At 41.2% G+C, this 10,000-nt stretch overlaps 11 non-coding genes across 11 annotated transcripts; 3 read left to right on the top strand and 8 right to left on the bottom strand.

Moving 5' to 3' along the window:
• Nucleotides 1-259: 259 nt before the first annotated feature.
• trnag-ucc lies at nucleotides 260-331 on the top strand. The gene has a single exon. It is a non-coding gene; the product is annotated as a tRNA-Gly (tRNA).
• Nucleotides 332-609: 278 nt separating this feature from the next.
• trnap-agg lies at nucleotides 610-681 on the bottom strand. Its single transcript has one exon. It is a non-coding gene; the product is annotated as a tRNA-Pro (tRNA).
• A 981-nt stretch (nucleotides 682-1,662) lies between these two features.
• trnag-ucc lies at nucleotides 1,663-1,734 on the top strand. Its single transcript has one exon. It is a non-coding gene; the product is annotated as a tRNA-Gly (tRNA).
• Nucleotides 1,735-2,012: 278 nt separating this feature from the next.
• On the bottom strand, nucleotides 2,013-2,084 carry trnap-agg. Its single transcript has one exon. It is a non-coding gene; the product is annotated as a tRNA-Pro (tRNA).
• Nucleotides 2,085-2,893: 809 nt separating this feature from the next.
• trnag-ucc lies at nucleotides 2,894-2,965 on the top strand. Its single transcript has one exon. It is a non-coding gene; the product is annotated as a tRNA-Gly (tRNA).
• Nucleotides 2,966-3,243: 278 nt separating this feature from the next.
• On the bottom strand, nucleotides 3,244-3,315 carry trnap-agg. Its single transcript has one exon. It is a non-coding gene; the product is annotated as a tRNA-Pro (tRNA).
• Nucleotides 3,316-4,474: 1,159 nt separating this feature from the next.
• trnap-agg lies at nucleotides 4,475-4,546 on the bottom strand. The gene has a single exon. It is a non-coding gene; the product is annotated as a tRNA-Pro (tRNA).
• Nucleotides 4,547-5,877: 1,331 nt separating this feature from the next.
• On the bottom strand, nucleotides 5,878-5,949 carry trnap-agg. Its single transcript has one exon. It is a non-coding gene; the product is annotated as a tRNA-Pro (tRNA).
• Nucleotides 5,950-6,697: 748 nt separating this feature from the next.
• Nucleotides 6,698-6,769, bottom strand: trnap-agg. Its single transcript has one exon. It is a non-coding gene; the product is annotated as a tRNA-Pro (tRNA).
• A 1,331-nt stretch (nucleotides 6,770-8,100) lies between these two features.
• Nucleotides 8,101-8,172, bottom strand: trnap-agg. Its single transcript has one exon. It is a non-coding gene; the product is annotated as a tRNA-Pro (tRNA).
• Nucleotides 8,173-9,503: 1,331 nt separating this feature from the next.
• trnap-agg lies at nucleotides 9,504-9,575 on the bottom strand. The gene has a single exon. It is a non-coding gene; the product is annotated as a tRNA-Pro (tRNA).
• Nucleotides 9,576-10,000: the final 425 nt, after the last annotated feature.

Genomic DNA, 10,000 nt, shown 5'->3' with positions numbered 1-10,000 from the left:
TCCAAAATCTTGGGCTACAAACTAATGTGACCCCACTTGTCGCAATGTTCTCCGTTTTGCCCTACGTTCCCAACAAGTGTCACGGGACTAATCTGAAGGTAACCTGTAGTGATTAAAATGATAGATTTTTCAACCAGGGACCTCTCGCAACCTAAGCCATAATCATACACCTAAACCGTGAAAGTGAATTATCACTTTCCACCAAAATGACGGTCAAATTATGAGTCGATGTCTCAATGTTGCTACTGAGCTGCACATAGCATTGGTGGTATAGTGGTGAGCATAGCTGCCTTCCAAGCAGTTGACCCGGGTTCGATTCCCGGCCAATGCAGAGCCTGAGGAATTCATTTGTTTTAGGGGCTGGATGTCATTTCAAGTGTATTACATTTGAATCATTATCCTTGTACTTGGAAGTCAGAATTGCTCCTACATTCTGCAGGTTATCTAAAATAATAAATGTTGTGCGACGTTGAACCAACAAGTGCTTATCAAAATAGATTTGCAGTCCTATCGCCAAAACCATTCAGCCACCTTGTCCTGCGCCCAAGAGGTGATAGTCGGCGTTCCGACAAGATCTGCCTGTCTGAGATTGTTCAAGGATCTGCAAAAGGGCTCATCCGGGATTTGAACCCGGGACCTCTCGCACCCTAAGCAAGAATCATACCCCTAGACCAACGAGCCTTATGCAAAAAGTTATTTTTTTGCTTTCTGCAGCAATGACAGTGAAGATATCGATTGACGTGTCCATGGTGCTTGGAACGATTGAACATCATGTGAGTGTTTTGTGCTTTACTTGTGAGCATAACAGTCTTCCAAAATCTTGACCATGCTTCAGTTCAAATCTTCTGTAGTTCATCTGCTGTGTCTTTCACATTCTGTCTTGTTCAGTCGCGACAGCAAAATGATGACGAGTTTTTACAAATTAATAAAGTGCAAAATGAGATCAATTCATTTTTTTAAAAACAAATGAAAAAATAAGACTTCCAAAAGAATGGAACTCATTTATTTTGAGTCAAATGACGCAAAGGTACGTGAATCAAAGTCAATTAATTTTGAAAATACCCATTCAAATAGATCCGTTTTCAACTAGAGAGATTAAGACTCGGCGTATCCGTCTCAATCCTCCACAACTGCTTATGTTACCCCTCCATATCTGCAGTGAAAGATGGTGGACCTAGATCGGTTTTTGTCAAACCATGAGACAATACCTATAATCGGTCTTCTCACAAAAACATCTCTAGCTTCCGAACCGTTTGACCTACAAATTCATATGACCACGATCTGGAATGAGGAGACCCTCACGAACATGGTGGTATTCTCAATTTTTCTCTACATCCCCCACAAGTGTCAGGAGACTCGTCTGAAGTCACAACCGTCTATGTTGCCAAGTTCTGTTTGTAGAATCCAAAATCTTGGGCTACAAACTAATGTGACCCCACTTGTCGCAATGTTCTCCGTTTTGCCCTACGTTCCCAACAAGTGTCACGGGACTAATCTGAAGGTAACCTGTAGTGATTAAAATGATAGATTTTTCAACCAGGGACCTCTCGCAACCTAAGCCATAATCATACACCTAAACCGTGAAAGTGAATTATCACTTTCCACCAAAATGACGGTCAAATTATGAGTCGATGTCTCAATGTTGCTACTGAGCTGCACATAGCATTGGTGGTATAGTGGTGAGCATAGCTGCCTTCCAAGCAGTTGACCCGGGTTCGATTCCCGGCCAATGCAGAGCCTGAGGAATTCATTTGTTTTAGGGGCTGGATGTCATTTCAAGTGTATTACATTTGAATCATTATCCTTGTACTTGGAAGTCAGAATTGCTCCTACATTCTGCAGGTTATCTAAAATAATAAATGTTGTGCGACGTTGAACCAACAAGTGCTTATCAAAATAGATTTGCAGTCCTATCGCCAAAACCATTCAGCCACCTTGTCCTGCGCCCAAGAGGTGATAGTCGGCGTTCCGACAAGATCTGCCTGTCTGAGATTGTTCAAGGATCTGCAAAAGGGCTCATCCGGGATTTGAACCCAGGACCTCTCGCACCCTAAGCGAGAATCATACCCCTAGACCAACGAGCCTTATGCAAAAAGTTATTTTTTTGCTTTCTGCAGCAATGACAGTGAAGATATCGATTGACGTGTCCATGGTGCTTGGAACGATTGAACATCATGTGAGTGTTTTGTGCTTTACTTGTGAGCATAACAGTCTTCCAAAATCTTGACCATGCTTCAGTTCAAATCTTCTGTAGTTCATCTGCTGTGTCTTTCACATTCTGTCTTGTTCAGTCGCGACAGCAAAATGATGACGAGTTTTTACAAATTAATAAAGTGCAAAATGAGATCAATTCATTTTTTTAAAAACAAATGAAAAAATAAGACTTCCAAAAGAATGGAACTCATTTATTTTGAGTCAAATGAGACCATGAGACAATACCTATAATCGGTCTTCTCACAAAAACATCTCTAGCTTCCGAACCGTTTGACCTACAAATTCATATGACCACTCTCTGGAATGAGGAGACCCTCACGAACATGGTGGTATTCTCAATTTTTCTCTACATCCCCCACAAGTGTCAGGAGACTCGTCTGAAGTCACAACCGTCTATGTTGCCAAGTTCTGTTTGTAGAATCCAAAATCTTGGGCTACAAACTAATGTGACCCCACTTGTCGCAATGTTCTCCGTTTTGCCCTACGTTCCCAACAAGTGTCACGGGACTAATCTGAAGGTAACCTGTAGTGATTAAAATGATAGATTTTTCAACCAGGGACCTCTCGCAACCTAAGCCATAATCATACACCTAAACCGTGAAAGTGAATTATCACTTTCCACCAAAATGACGGTCAAATTATGAGTCGATGTCTCAATGTTGCTACTGAGCTGCACATAGCATTGGTGGTATAGTGGTGAGCATAGCTGCCTTCCAAGCAGTTGACCCGGGTTCGATTCCCGGCCAATGCAGAGCCTGAGGAATTCATTTGTTTTAGGGGCTGGATGTCATTTCAAGTGTATTACATTTGAATCATTATCCTTGTACTTGGAAGTCAGAATTGCTCCTACATTCTGCAGGTTATCTAAAATAATAAATGTTGTGCGACGTTGAACCAACAAGTGCTTATCAAAATAGATTTGCAGTCCTATCGCCAAAACCATTCAGCCACCTTGTCCTGCGCCCAAGAGGTGATAGTCGGCGTTCCGACAAGATCTGCCTGTCTGAGATTGTTCAAGGATCTGCAAAAGGGCTCATCCGGGATTTGAACCCGGGACCTCTCGCACCCTAAGCAAGAATCATACCCCTAGACCAACGAGCCTTATGCAAAAAGTTATTTTTTTGCTTTCTGCAGCAATGACAGTGAAGATATCGATTGACGTGTCCATGGTGCTTGGAACGATTGAACATCATGTGAGTGTTTTGTGCTTTACTTGTGAGCATAACAGTCTTCCAAAATCTTGACCATGCTTCAGTTCAAATCTTCTGTAGTTCATCTGCTGTGTCTTTCACATTCTGTCTTGTTCAGTCGCGACAGCAAAATGATGACGAGTTTTTACAAATTAATAAAGTGCAAAATGAGATCAATTCATTTTTTAAAAAACAAATGAAAAAATAAGACTTCCAAAAGAATGGAACTCATTTATTTTGAGTCAAATGAGACCATGAGACAATACCTATAATCGGTCTTCTCACAAAAACATCTCTAGCTTCCGAACCGTTTGACCTACAAATTCATATGACCACTCTCTGGAATGAGGAGACCCTCACGAACATGGTGGTATTCTCAATTTTTCTCTACATCCCCCACAAGTGTCAGGAGACTCGTCTGAAGTCACAACCGTCTATGTTGCCAAGTTCTGTTTGTAGAATCCAAAATCTTGGGCTACAAACTAATGTGACCCCACTTGTCGCAATGTTCTCCGTTTTGCCCTACGTTCCCAACAAGTGTCACGGGACTAATCTGAAGGTAACCTGTAGTGATTAAAATGATAGATTTTTCAACCAGGGACCTCTCGCAACCTAAGCCATAATCATACACCTAAACCGTGAAAGTGAATTATCACTTTCCACCAAAATGACGGTCAAATTATGAGTCGATGTCTCAATGTTGCTACTGAGCTGCACATAGCATTGGTGGTATAGTGGTGAGCATAGCTGCCTTCCAAGCAGTTGACCCGGGCTCGATTCCCGGCCAATGCAGAGCCTGAGGAATTCATTTGTTTTAGGGGCTGGATGTCATTTCAAGTGTATTACATTTGAATCATTATCCTTGTACTTGGAAGTCAGAATTGCTCCTACATTCTGCAGGTTATCTAAAATAATAAATGTTGTGCGACGTTGAACCAACAAGTGCATATCAAAATAGATTTGCAGTCCTATCGCCAAAACCATTCAGCCACCTTGTCCTGCGCCCAAGAGGTGATAGTCGGCATTCCGACAAGATCTGCCTGTCTGAGATTGTTCAAGGATCTGCAAAAGGGCTCATCCGGGATTTGAACCCGGGACCTCTCGCACCCTAAGCAAGAATCATACCCCTAGACCAACGAGCCTTATGCAAAAAGTTATTTTTTTGCTTTCTGCAGCAATGACAGTGAAGATATCGATTGACGTGTCCATGGTGCTTGGAACGATTGAACATCATGTGAGTGTTTTGTGCTTTACTTGTGAGCATAACAGTCTTCCAAAATCTTGACCATGCTTCAGTTCAAATCTTCTGTAGTTCATCTGCTGTGTCTTTCACATTCTGTCTTGTTCAGTCGCGACAGCAAAATGATGACGAGTTTTTACAAATTAATAAAGTGCAAAATGAGATCAATTCATTTTTTTAAAAACAAATGAAAAAATAAGACTTCCAAAAGAATGGAACTCATTTATTTTGAGTCAAATGACGCAAAGGTACGTGAATCAAAGTCAATTAATTTTGAAAATACCCATTCAAATAGATCCGTTTTCAACTAGAGAGATTAAGACTCGGCGTATCCGTCTCAATCCTCCACAACTGCTTATGTTACCCCTCCATATCTGCAGTGAAAGATGGTGGACCTAGATCGGTTTTTGTCAAACCATGAGACAATACCTATAATCGGTCTTCTCACAAAAACATCTCTAGCTTCCGAACCGTTTGACCTACAAATTCATATGACCACGATCTGGAATGAGGAGACCCTCACGAACATGGTGGTATTCTCAATTTTTCTCTACATCCCCCACAAGTGTCAGGAGACTCGTCTGAAGTCACAACCGTCTATGTTGCCAAGTTCTGTTTGTAGAATCCAAAATCTTGGGCTACAAACTAATGTGACCCCACTTGTCGCAATGTTCTCCGTTTTGCCCTACGTTCCCAACAAGTGTCACGGGACTAATCTGAAGGTAACCTGTAGTGATTAAAATGATAGATTTTTCAACCAGGGACCTCTCGCAACCTAAGCCATAATCATACACCTAAACCGTGAAAGTGAATTATCACTTTCCACCAAAATGACGGTCAAATTATGAGTCGATGTCTCAATGTTGCTAGTGAGCTGCACATAGCATTGGTGGTATAGTGGTGAGCATAGCTACCTTCCAAGCAGTTGACACGGGCTCGATTCCCGGCCAATGCAGAGCCTGAGGAATTCATTTGTTTTAGGGGCTGGATGTCATTTCAAGTGTATTACATTTGAATCATTATCCTTGTACTTGGAAGTCAGAATTGCTCCTACATTCTGCAGGTTATCTAAAATAATAAATGTTGTGCGACGTTGAACCAACAAGTGCATATCAAAATAGATTTGCAGTCCTATCGCCAAAACCATTCAGCCACCTTGTCCTGCGCCCAAGAGGTGATAGTCGGCATTCCGACAAGATCTGCCTGTCTGAGATTGTTCAAGGATCTGCAAAAGGGCTCATCCGGGATTTGAACCCGGGACCTCTCGCACCCTAAGCAAGAATCATACCCCTAGACCAACGAGCCTTATACAAAAAGTTATTTTTTTGCTTTCTGCAGCAATGACAGTGAAGATATCGATTGACGTGTCCATGGTGCTTGGAACGATTGAACATCATGTGAGTGTTTTGTGCTTTACTTGTGAGCATAACAGTCTTCCAAAATCTTGACCATGCTTCAGTTCAAATCTTCTGTAGTTCATCTGCTGTGTCTTTCACATTCTGTCTTGTTCAGTCGCGACAGCAAAATGATGACGAGTTTTTACAAATTAATAAAGTGCAAAATGAGATCAATTCATTTTTTTAAAAACAAATGAAAAAATAAGACTTCCAAAAGAATGGAACTCATTTATTTTGAGTCAAATGACGCAAAGGTACGTGAATCAAAGTCAATTAATTTTGAAAATACCCATTCAAATAGATCCGTTTTCAACTAGAGAGATTAAGACTCGGCGTATCCGTCTCAATCCTCCACAACTGCTTATGTTACCCCTCCATATCTGCAGTGAAAGATGGTGGACCTAGACCTAGATGTCATTTCAAGTGTATTACATTTGAATCATTATCCTTGTACTTGGAAGTCAGAATTGCTCCTACATTCTGCAGGTTATCTAAAATAATAAATGTTGTGCGACGTTGAACCAACAAGTGCATATCAAAATAGATTTGCAGTCCTATCGCCAAAACCATTCAGCCACCTTGTCCTGCGCCCAAGAGGTGATAGTCGGCATTCCGACAAGATCTGCCTGTCTGAGATTGTTCAAGGATCTGCAAAAGGGCTCATCCGGGATTTGAACCCGGGACCTCTCGCACCCTAAGCAAGAATCATACCCCTAGACCAACGAGCCTTATGCAAAAAGTTATTTTTTTGCTTTCTGCAGCAATGACAGTGAAGATATCGATTGACGTGTCCATGGTGCTTGGAACGATTGAACATCATGTGAGTGTTTTGTGCTTTACTTGTGAGCATAACAGTCTTCCAAAATCTTGACCATGCTTCAGTTCAAATCTTCTGTAGTTCATCTGCTGTGTCTTTCACATTCTGTCTTGTTCAGTCGCGACAGCAAAATGATGACGAGTTTTTACAAATTAATAAAGTGCAAAATGAGATCAATTCATTTTTTTAAAAACAAATGAAAAAATAAGACTTCCAAAAGAATGGAACTCATTTATTTTGAGTCAAATGACGCAAAGGTACGTGAATCAAAGTCAATTAATTTTGAAAATACCCATTCAAATAGATCCGTTTTCAACTAGAGAGATTAAGACTCGGCGTATCCGTCTCAATCCTCCACAACTGCTTATGTTACCCCTCCATATCTGCAGTGAAAGATGGTGGACCTAGATCGGTTTTTGTCAAACCATGAGACAATACCTATAATCGGTCTTCTCACAAAAACATCTCTAGCTTCCGAACCGTTTGACCTACAAATTCATATGACCACGATCTGGAATGAGGAGACCCTCACGAACATGGTGGTATTCTCAATTTTTTTCTACATCCCCCACAAGTGTCAGGAGACTCGTCTGAAGTCACAACCGTCTATGTTGCCAAGTTCTGTTTGTAGAATCCAAAATCTTGGGCTACAAACTAATGTGACCCCACTTGTCGCAATGTTCTCCGTTTTGCCCTACGTTCCCAACAAGTGTCACGGGACTAATCTGAAGGTAACCTGTAGTGATTAAAATGATAGATTTTTCAACCAGGGACCTCTCGCAACCTAAGCCATAATCATACACCTAAACCGTGAAAGTGAATTATCACTTTCCACCAAAATGACGGTCAAATTATGAGTCGATGTCTCAATGTTGCTAGTGAGCTGCACATAGCATTGGTGGTATAGTGGTGAGCATAGCTACCTTCCAAGCAGTTGACACGGGCTCGATTCCCGGCCAATGCAGAGCCTGAGGAATTCATTTGTTTTAGGGGCTGGATGTCATTTCAAGTGTATTACATTTGAATCATTATCCTTGTACTTGGAAGTCAGAATTGCTCCTACATTCTGCAGGTTATCTAAAATAATAAATGTTGTGCGACGTTGAACCAACAAGTGCATATCAAAATAGATTTGCAGTCCTATCGCCAAAACCATTCAGCCACCTTGTCCTGCGCCCAAGAGGTGATAGTCGGCATTCCGACAAGATCTGCCTGTCTGAGATTGTTCAAGGATCTGCAAAAGGGCTCATCCGGGATTTGAACCCGGGACCTCTCGCACCCTAAGCAAGAATCATACCCCTAGACCAACGAGCCTTATACAAAAAGTTATTTTTTTGCTTTCTGCAGCAATGACAGTGAAGATATCGATTGACGTGTCCATGGTGCTTGGAACGATTGAACATCATGTGAGTGTTTTGTGCTTTACTTGTGAGCATAACAGTCTTCCAAAATCTTGACCATGCTTCAGTTCAAATCTTCTGTAGTTCATCTGCTGTGTCTTTCACATTCTGTCTTGTTCAGTCGCGACAGCAAAATGATGACGAGTTTTTACAAATTAATAAAGTGCAAAATGAGATCAATTCATTTTTTTAAAAACAAATGAAAAAATAAGACTTCCAAAAGAATGGAACTCATTTATTTTGAGTCAAATGACGCAAAGGTACGTGAATCAAAGTCAATTAATTTTGAAAATACCCATTCAAATAGATCCGTTTTCAACTAGAGAGATTAAGACTCGGCGTATCCGTCTCAATCCTCCACAACTGCTTATGTTACCCCTCCATATCTGCAGTGAAAGATGGTGGACCTAGATCGGTTTTTGTCAAACCATGAGACAATACCTATAATCGGTCTTCTCACAAAAACATCTCTAGCTTCCGAACCGTTTGACCTACAAATTCATATGACCACGATCTGGAATGAGGAGACCCTCACGAACATGGTGGTATTCTCAATTTTTCTCTACATCCCCCACAAGTGTCAGGAGACTCGTCTGAAGTCACAACCGTCTATGTTGCCAAGTTCTGTTTGTAGAATCCAAAATCTTGGGCTACAAACTAATGTGACCCCACTTGTCGCAATGTTCTCCGTTTTGCCCTACGTTCCCAACAAGTGTCACGGGACTAATCTGAAGGTAACCTGTAGTGATTAAAATGATAGATTTTTCAACCAGGGACCTCTCGCAACCTAAGCCATAATCATACACCTAAACCGTGAAAGTGAATTATCACTTTCCACCAAAATGACGGTCAAATTATGAGTCGATGTCTCAATGTTGCTAGTGAGCTGCACATAGCATTGGTGGTATAGTGGTGAGCATAGCTGCCTTCCAAGCAGTTGACACGGGCTCGATTCCCGGCCAATGCAGAGCCTGAGGAATTCATTTGTTTTAGGGGCTGGATGTCATTTCAAGTGTATTACATTTGAATCATTATCCTTGTACTTGGAAGTCAGAATTGCTCCTACATTCTGCAGGTTATCTAAAATAATAAATGTTGTGCGACGTTGAACCAACAAGTGCATATCAAAATAGATTTGCAGTCCTATCGCCAAAACCATTCAGCCACCTTGTCCTGCGCCCAAGAGGTGATAGTCGGCATTCCGACAAGATCTGCCTGTCTGAGATTGTTCAAGGATCTGCAAAAGGGCTCATCCGGGATTTGAACCCGGGACCTCTCGCACCCTAAGCAAGAATCATACCCCTAGACCAACGAGCCTTATGCAAAAAGTTATTTTTTTGCTTTCTGCAGCAATGACAGTGAAGATATCGATTGACGTGTCCATGGTGCTTGGAACGATTGAACATCATGTGAGTGTTTTGTGCTTTACTTGTGAGCATAACAGTCTTCCAAAATCTTGACCATGCTTCAGTTCAAATCTTCTGTAGTTCATCTGCTGTGTCTTTCACATTCTGTCTTGTTCAGTCGCGACAGCAAAATGATGACGAGTTTTTACAAATTAATAAAGTGCAAAATGAGATCAATTCATTTTTTTAAAAACAAATGAAAAAATAAGACTTCCAAAAGAATGGAACTCATTTATTTTGAGTCAAATGAGACCATGAGACAATACCTATAATCGGTCTTCTCACAAAAACATCTCTAGCTTCCGAACCGTTTGACCTACAAATTCATATGACCAC

This window comes from Oncorhynchus mykiss, chromosome 9 (assembly GCF_013265735.2).
Source record: "Oncorhynchus mykiss isolate Arlee chromosome 9, USDA_OmykA_1.1, whole genome shotgun sequence".
Classification (NCBI taxonomy): Eukaryota; Metazoa; Chordata; class Actinopteri; order Salmoniformes; family Salmonidae; genus Oncorhynchus; species Oncorhynchus mykiss.
The sequence above is the reverse complement of the archived record's forward strand: the minus strand, read 5'-3'. Positions and strand labels throughout refer to the sequence as shown.